The following is a 9,281-nucleotide window of genomic DNA, read 5'->3' on the forward strand; positions in this document are numbered from 1 at the left end:
GGTTCACATATTTCATTACAATTCGAACCTTGGTAAAATTTAATTTCTTAATATTTTATTTTAATAAAAATTAGCATATTTTATTTTTGTTTTATTATTTTAAATTTTTTTTTTCAGCAATGAGGTTACGTTATTTAATGGGGTTTATTTAGGGAAAAACATTTGCTGTCTAAAAAAATATATAATTTAAAATTTTAATAGAAGAGAGGAAAAGTTCGACTGATTTGTCTGTGTTTTTGTCTCGGGAACGTATCCTCGAAAATCGATGTTCTCATAAAACGGTGTTGTTTTGCTAGCTATCAACTTTTTTTTTTTGCCCTTTAGTTTCCCTCATTTTCCGTGTATAGTACTGAAAGCGCTATTCAGTTCTCATTTTTGCAATAAATCGTTTGTTGTAAACTTTTAAAATTTTTATTTCGACATTGACAACATTTTTAGGAGTAGTATGATTTAAAATCATTCATACAATGTTTAGATTATTTAGTTGTGTTCTAAATATAATACATCAAACTATTCATGACTTAAAGCGGATATAGTTCTTCTTATAAATCGCTACGAGCGGATCTCCTCTTTTCTCCGATCATCTAATCAGGTCAACGACCGGAGACTGATTCCTCGTATTAATCGTATTGGAGATTTAAACGAAATTTGCGTCGAGATTGGTTAGCCGGAATTTCAGAAATCCAGTGGCGTCGAAAAGGCGGCATGGTGGAAGGGACGCCGAAATATTTTGCCTCCAAAATTGAGGTGGCCGAAAATTTTGGGGAGAGAATGAGGAAAATTATTGGTGTAAAAATTGTATTGTGTATTGTTATGTTTTTCATCTTTTATACATAGGTGTACAATTTTCTCGCACTCAAGGCACATCGAAAGTTTAAAAATTTTAGTTTTAACGTTCAAATCGTTCATTGGGCGTCGTATGATTTAAATCATTCATAGGGTGTTTAAGTCTGATTTACCTTTGCGTATATAATACCGGCTCCAACTATTTCGGGTTTTAAGCTGATATAGCTCTTTTTGTAAATCTCTATGAACGGATCTTCCTCCTTCTTCGATAGTCAAATCTAGTCCACGGTCAGAAACTTTGTTCATCGTATAGATCACACTAGAGATCTAAACGAAGTTTACGACAAGATTGGATCGCCTGAATTTCAGAAATCCAGCGGCGGTGAGATGGCGTCGCGGTATAAGGATGGTTGCTAAAAATTCCCTCAAAATTATAGGGTGGCCGAAAACTTTGTGTGAAGGAAAGGAGATAAAAATTTTGGCGTAAAAGTTATGTTATTTCAAATAACCCTTAATGAAATATTTATAAGTTTTAATTATTGATCTATTCAGAAATCTTACTCGAATCATGTTACAGTAATTCTATTTATATATATTTATGTTTTAAATTAAATAATTTTTATTTACTTACCTAATTAATTAATTAATATATTTTTGACTCTTTTAAACTGTTTCATGAGAATTTTTCACTTAGTATTCACCAATATTAATATTATTATTTAATTAATAGATTTTAAATTTACTAAATAAATTATTGTTAACTCATTATAATCCAGATTGACGATAAGATAGCGCCAATATATCGAGAGTACAAATCTCGTTCACATAATGAAAAATAAAAATTTCGAAAGACAAAATTTTTTGCCGGTCCATTTTTTACAGCTGCTAGTTTTGTGAAGTCCTACACTAAAACAGACAGTTCCACTATCATCACTCAATTAATTGTTCAACTAACTTCCATATGTTCCCTTACATTGAATCAACTTGTAAACTCCTTTTAAGCAATCTGTTTGATTTCCATACTTGTGTGATCATCAATGAATCCGAGATACGGCTAGCCGTGAATTCACGACTTCATGTGATTTAAAATAACAATTATTCTTATTCGGTCTTACCGTAATTAGCCACATTATTTTCATCTACCCTTTGATCAAGAATGTCATAACTTAAGTTTGATTGCACTCATCGGATAATGATAAGAGTGTCTAATAACATCGTCCAATGATCCCCTAGGTATCACTGATAGTTCCTGCAAGAACCTTAAGCTATGATTAGCGTACAATATGGTCCATTCAACTAATATATCTCGATCAAATCTACAACCATTGGTATATCGAGAGTTGCAAATGAATTCGATAACGAGTAATAACAATGACATGATATGTACAACTGAGGAAACAGTTTTCAAAAAGGCACATGTATTACTCTGGAAAGAGATTCTTTGCACTATTATCTCATTAGATCACATAGGATATCTTAACTCGTAGGCGAGCGATTAATCTCTGACTACAATGCATTGACTTCTATGTATTTCGAAACTACACCCAACTTCGCCACCTGACCCTTAATGGAGTCGATAAATGGATCAAAGTGCATGCTCGTACGTAGAACATCTACGTTGTCCCGGTTCAAAGGATTAATGATGTATAACCATAACCGCGGACTATTATACTAGATAAGTGATAACCACTTGGAGAGTTCAAGTGATGATTGTTCAGTGGATTATTAAATGATCACCCATCTGTATCAATTAACATCTTCATGTCCTTACCAATAAAACATGATGTTTATATCACAGATGTTAGTATCTAGCTCAAGCGATCTTTATCCTTATTTTAGGCGGATGATTCGACTAGGAACCTGTTAAGAATATATGGTACGCTTCCTAATAAGTTTCATGATCTTACGTTGAGAGGCAGACCTCGTGGTATCTATTGCATATTCAAAGACTATATTTATACTGCTTACATGGGTATACAGATAAAATAAATATCATAATTGAATAAAACCGTAAAATATTATTAAAATAAATATTGTTTTACATAAAGTAAATAGAGCTCAAGCCATAAGTTGGCTCGCTAGGAACTTTCTATAACAATCTCCCACTTTCTATATAGCCAACTACTCATAAATTTCAAACTCGTTGCTTCACGATGATTCTCAAACAATGGTTCTAGTAGGGGCTTCGTCAGTAGATCAACAACGTTATCTACAGAAACGACTCTCTCTATTGATATGTCTCATCTTTCCACAATATCTCGGATTATGTGGAACTTTCTGAATATATGTTTATATCGCTGATGATACCTCGGTTCCTTTGCTTGCGCAATGGCACCGGTGTTGTCGCTGTTGACGGGGACTGGATCAACTCTTTGAGGAATGACACCCAACTCTTGAACAAAATTCTTCATCCAAACAACATCATTTGTTGCAGCTATATATTCGGTCTTAGTGGTTGAATTTACTGTGGTGTCTTGCTTGGAACTTTTTCAATAGACAGTACCACCATTGAGCTTGAATAAAAATCCAGATGTTGATTTTAAATCATCCATATATGATTGAAAGTTAGAGTCAGTATAGCCTTCCAATTTTAATTCTCTACTCCTGTAAACCATGAATTTTTTTAGTTCTTCTTAAGTACTTAAGAATATCTTTCACGACTTTTCAATGCAATGGATCATGATTCGACTAATATCTTCTTGTAACACTCAGTTCAAAGGCAATATCAGGTCAAGTTGATATAATACCATACATTATAATCCCTATAACAAAGGCGTAAGGAACGTGACTCATGATTTCTATCTGATCGTCAGTCTTAAGGCGCATAGGCTTAGATAGAGTCACCCCATGACGCATTGGAATATATCCTCTCTTGTACTCCTCCGCAGAGAATATCTCAAGTTTGGTATCGATATAAGTGGATTGGGTGAGTCCTAACATCCTCTTTGATCTATCCCTATATATCTGTATTTTTAATACATATGATGCTTCACCATATCCTTCATGGAGAATTTCCTAGCTAACCATACATTAGTTGAATGCATCATCCCTACATAATTTTCAATGAGTAGTATTTCATCAACATAAAGTACTAAGAATGTTACTAAACTCCCACTAATCTTATTGTATACACATGATTCCTCAGGGTTTTTAACAAAATCAAACTCTTTTATAGTATTGTCAAATATGAGGTTCCAGCTTCTTGAGCTTCTTGATGCATGTTTGATTCCATAGATGGATATATGAAGTTTGCATATGTTATGCTCACTTCCCACTGATTTAAATCCTTCAGGTTGAGACATATAAATCTCTTGCTCAATGTCACCATTAAGGAACTTTGTCTTCACATTCATCTGTCATATTTTATACTCATATCATACTGCTATGGCTGACAAGATCCTAATAGACTTGAACACTACAACTGGAGAAAATGTTTCATCATAGTCAGTACATTGTCTTTGACTGTATCATTTTCTTAACAATCTTGCTTTTAAGTTCATTACCTTCTCATCCGCCCTAAGTTTCTTTTTGCAAATTCATTTTCTTCCTATAAGAACAATTCTCTCAAGTGGATCTACTAAGGATCATACTTAGTTCGAATACATGGAGTCCATGTTAGATTGCATGGCTTCAAGCCATTTACATGAATCATAATGTTGCATCTAGGAATGTGCACATCTTAGCCTTCTTCAAGAAGCAATCTCATCCTATTAGGTTGTCTTGAGATCCTTTTGGATCTCCTAGGAGCCTGTATTTATTCAACTGGCTTTTGGGGTGCGGGTTCTACTATTTCAGGAATAGATGTTCCTTGTATCTCCTCGAGTTCTATCATCCTATCTTTTCTATCTAATAGAAATCCTTGTCCAAGAAGGTGGTATTCCTTGAAACAAACACAACTATTTCATTGGGATCATAGAAATAATATGCAATGGAATTCCTTGAATATTCCACAAAGTAACACAAATTGGCTTTAGTATCTAATTTGTCTCCCACTGTCTGTTTCACGTAAACAAGACATCCTCATATTCTTAAGAAATAATATTTGTGAGTTTTTCCCATCCATATATCATATGTAATATTATCCGCCACATTTAAATGGACTTGGTTCAACAACATTGCCGCAATTTCTAGCGCAAATCCCCAGCGGCAATTCAGTGAATCACATAATAGATCGAACTATGTCAATCAATGTTGGATTACGTCGTTCTGACACATAATTGAATATGGATGTGGTAAGTTGGGTCCACTGTGAGACAATCTGTAACGTCCGAAAAACCAGTCCACGTAAACCACATGCATGCAAAAATATTTTAATTGCTTAATTGTTTTATTTAATTGCTTTTAAATGCTAGCATGATATTTATTATATGATTAAATATAGGATTGCATGTTTAAATGATTATGTGACATGTTTTCATGAAATTAAGGATTTTTACCCGAATATTCGATAATAGGCAGGGAAAAGGAGACCGGGGACGACCAAGACAAAAATATGTATTTTTATTTAAATAGTGGCAAGGCTTCCTAATATGATTAAAAATAATTTAATTTTTCTAAAAATGTTGGAGTTCGAATTATTTTAAGAATCGAGCTCGATTTTTCCCGGAAAGCCGGTTTTGGGCAAACAAGGAGTTTTAAAAGATCAAAAATATTATTTTATGGGAACTTATTTTATAAACTTTTATTATTTAATTAATTAAGTGTTATTGGGCCCAATTTAATTAATTTAAGTAGGCCCAATTACCCCTAAGCATGCAAGCCCAAAACCAAAGCCCATTAGTATGTTAATTATTTATAAATAAGGGTATTAGGTCTTCAAACCCTCACAAAATTCACACCCATCAGCCGTGAACACACACCTCACAGAATTCAGAATTTTCGAAATTTATGAGAGGAGAAAAGGCTTGTGTTCTTCGGCGTTCGATCGTCCAACGTCACACCCTCGCCGAAGATCGAATAATCGAGCGTTATAAACGCAAAGGCACGTTTTATAAACCATTTTAAACATCATACAAATCATAATATGCTTGATTTAATTGTTTATGTATGAAAATATGTGGGTTCGATTATTTTACAGTAAGTTGCGTATTTTCAAAGATTTAACGATTTCGCGCTTATTTTGAAAACGTTTTTGAATCCAACGAGTACGCTGCCAAAACATTATAAAAAATGATTAAAATATGGGCAAACATGACAATTTTTAAAAAGAAAATCATGCTGGAAACAATAAGGGAAAAATCAGAATAAGAACCGAGAGTTATGTTTGCTTGTACAAGCTTATAGGTGCGGCTGCTTTGCATTGGGGTTAGGGGCTCGTCCAGGGCTAGCTAGGGCTCGAGGAGGGTCGTGGGTGAGGGCCTGGTAGAGTCCTAATGGGCAAGGACTCGCGCAGCAGGGCTGGGGAAGAGTCCTTGCTGGTTAGGAAACTTCCCGAGGGAGTATTTGTGTTTGGCCGAGAGTTTAAGGGGCTGGGCTAGGTGGTCTGGGTGATGGCTTGGGACGGTCCAGAGAGGGGTAGGAAGGTCTGGGTCCATGGGTGCGGCCTGGTCCAGCGAGGGCCGAGCAAAACGTGAGGGAGAGCAAGGTGACGCGCAACTGTTGTTTTCTGATTCAGGTGGCTCGCACGCGGGGACCAGGGCTTGGGCTGGTCTGGGTAGGGTTTGGGCATGGTCCAAGGATGGTGAGGGTCATGAGGGCTCGGTGGTGGCTCGAGCAAGGAGTCCTAGCCGAAGTAGGAGAGTCATGGGCGCTAGGGAGATCACTCTCGCGTAGGCTGCTGTCTTCTGCTTCAGGTGGTTCGCTGGATGGTTTAAGGGCTTGGGGCTGGTCTGGGACGAGGCTGGCGTGGTCTAGGGTCAGTAAGGGTCGAGAGGGATCGATGGTTTAACAGCTGGAAGAGCTCTAAGGCAACTAGGAGTCCTAATGTCACTATGATACTCACGCACACACGTATGCATATTGGGTCGCGGTTCCAGGAGTGATTGGGTGAGCTAGGGGCTGGTTCTTTGGGTTGGGCTTAGTCAAGAGGGTGCCTAGGTGGGTTGGCTAGGGTTTGGCCCAAGATGGCTCGGGTGTGGCTCGAGTAAATCGGGAGATGGCTCGGGTAGTTCGATAACATGTCAATTTCGAAAAATTAAAAGGCTAAAATTGAATCCACGGGTCCACGGGTGTGGCTCATGACTTAGAAGGGTAGAATAAATACTAAAAATGTTATGTTTAAAATTTGGGATCAAAATAACGAATTTTGGATTTATCCGGGATTTAATCGCCGCTCGAAACGCTAATTAACGAATTAATCGAAACGCCTAGTTTAAGCTTTATAAAATTATGCAAAATTAAGTTTAAGGTTAAATAATTATTGAAAGTATAAATTTTTAATTTGGGAATTTTATGTTAAGGTTTGTTTTAATTCGGGATTAAAATGCGTTAATATGCCTTATTTAAAGATTAATTTAAAAGTCATCGATTTAAGCTAAATAAAAATATGAGAAAATTTAAGTAAGCTTAAATAATTATTTAGAATAATTCCATGCCATTAAAAGTGAGAAAAATATAAATTTGAGAATTTTTACGTCCAAGGGCAAAACGATATTTTTACACTTAGGAAAATACAAAAACGCTTGGCAGCGTCCCAAAGGATCATAATGCATGTAAAATGATATGTTATGATTTATTATGATGATTTTGATGATAATATGTATTTTTACGATTTATGGTAAAGCTGTGCAATTTATACTGTCTAAAATGCTATTTTTAGAAATCTGTCTTATTTTATGATTTTTAAAGAAAAGGAAAAATATTTTGAGGGATGTGATTTGACTGTGACAAAATATATGATATATGATTTTTGTGGGGATGACGTGAGGGCCAAGGCCCCAGAGGGAGCCCATATACGGGCCAAGGCCCCAGAGGGACCCCCTTTACGGGCCAAGGCCCCAGAGGGATCCCGTGTATGGGAAAAGGCCAGAGGTATCCCGACGATCGTATTTCCAAGGTGGAGCCTAGTGCACACCCCCATGGACCATGTGGAGCTAAGACTGCAGTCGACCAAATGATGAAAGCTAGTCACTTTCAAATATCAAACTTCACCCAAAATGATATATGATTCATGATGAGGATTAAAGCTTATTTTTAAAGGACTTATTTATGCTTAAAGTAATTTTAAAATGATTTTACTATTTATAATTTAATTATGCTTAAATGATTTTTAATGGTTTATTTATGTTCAAAAGATTATTTTAAATAAAAATATGATTTTTAAATGCATGAGATTGTATATATATTATTTGCTATCCATGTTTAGAACGTGTTGAGTCTTTAGACTCACTAGGTTTGTATGATGCGCAGGATTTGATGATTTTGGAGGCGGTGACGATTAAGTCGATCGAGTGCAGCAGTACGCACCCTAGGGCCTTTATGTTTCCGCACTAGCTAGATAGATTATGATTTAAAGATTTTGCCAAGGATTTTTATTAGAGATATTTTTATGTTTTAATTTTATTGTTAGCCGATCTTTTTAAAGGTCATTTAGGAATTTTGGTTAGGAGATGATTTAAGATTTATTTTATGCATTTGAGATTTCATATGCTAAATTATTATGTTGGTTGGTTATGTTAAATTATTTTATTTAGTAATTTAGAAATTATGATTTAAGATTAGAAAAAAAAATCGAGGTCGTTTCAGAATCTCATTCTCTTAAGGTCGTCTTGAAATTTAGTACTTAAATTCTCTACCTCAATCATATCGAGTGTTTTATTACTATTTATTAATTGTTTCTCTACTTCAGCTCTGAATTCTTTGAAGTTTTCAAAAACTTCAGACATGTATTTCATTAAATGCGCATACCCATAACTCGAGAAGTCAACATTAAAGGTAATGAAGTTGCACTAGCCATATCTCTTGCTAACACTTAGCGGCCCACACACATATGTATGGATCAAATCAAATAGATCATGTGTACATTCCAATTTCCCTAAGAAATGGGCTTTTGTCATCTTTCCTTTAAAATAAGAATCACATATTTTAAGGGAGTTTATCTCTGACTTGTAAGCACGTCCTCTCCCACTAGCTTGTGCATGATTTAAAATATCTTGTTTTCTTTTGTTTGTTGAAATCATTTGGACATTCACTTATCATTGCCCCCATATGTTTTCTTATGTCTAGATTATTGCAGTGAAAGAAACTCGTGACTTATCAGGCTTGTGTGTCATTTAAGTATCCTTTGAAGCTTGCCTCTTATTGACTTGTAATTCTTATAAAGGGCGTCACATTTCTTTCCCTTGTCTTGTGTGCTATTTTTCCTCGCTGACAAAAACTCACTAAGAAAACAATATTTTCCTTCTTTATGGTGGTCTCATATATCGTAAGAATATTGATTATTTCTTAAAAACTAGCCTTTATCTTATTCATGTTAAAGTTTATCATGAACCCATCAAATGAGTAAGAGATTGACAATAAGATAATGTCATCATGTAACTCGTTAGGAATAATCAATT

The sequence above is a fragment of the Primulina huaijiensis genome, chromosome 14, assembly GCF_012295235.1.
Source record: "Primulina huaijiensis isolate GDHJ02 chromosome 14, ASM1229523v2, whole genome shotgun sequence".
NCBI lineage: Eukaryota > Viridiplantae > Streptophyta > Magnoliopsida > Lamiales > Gesneriaceae > Primulina > Primulina huaijiensis.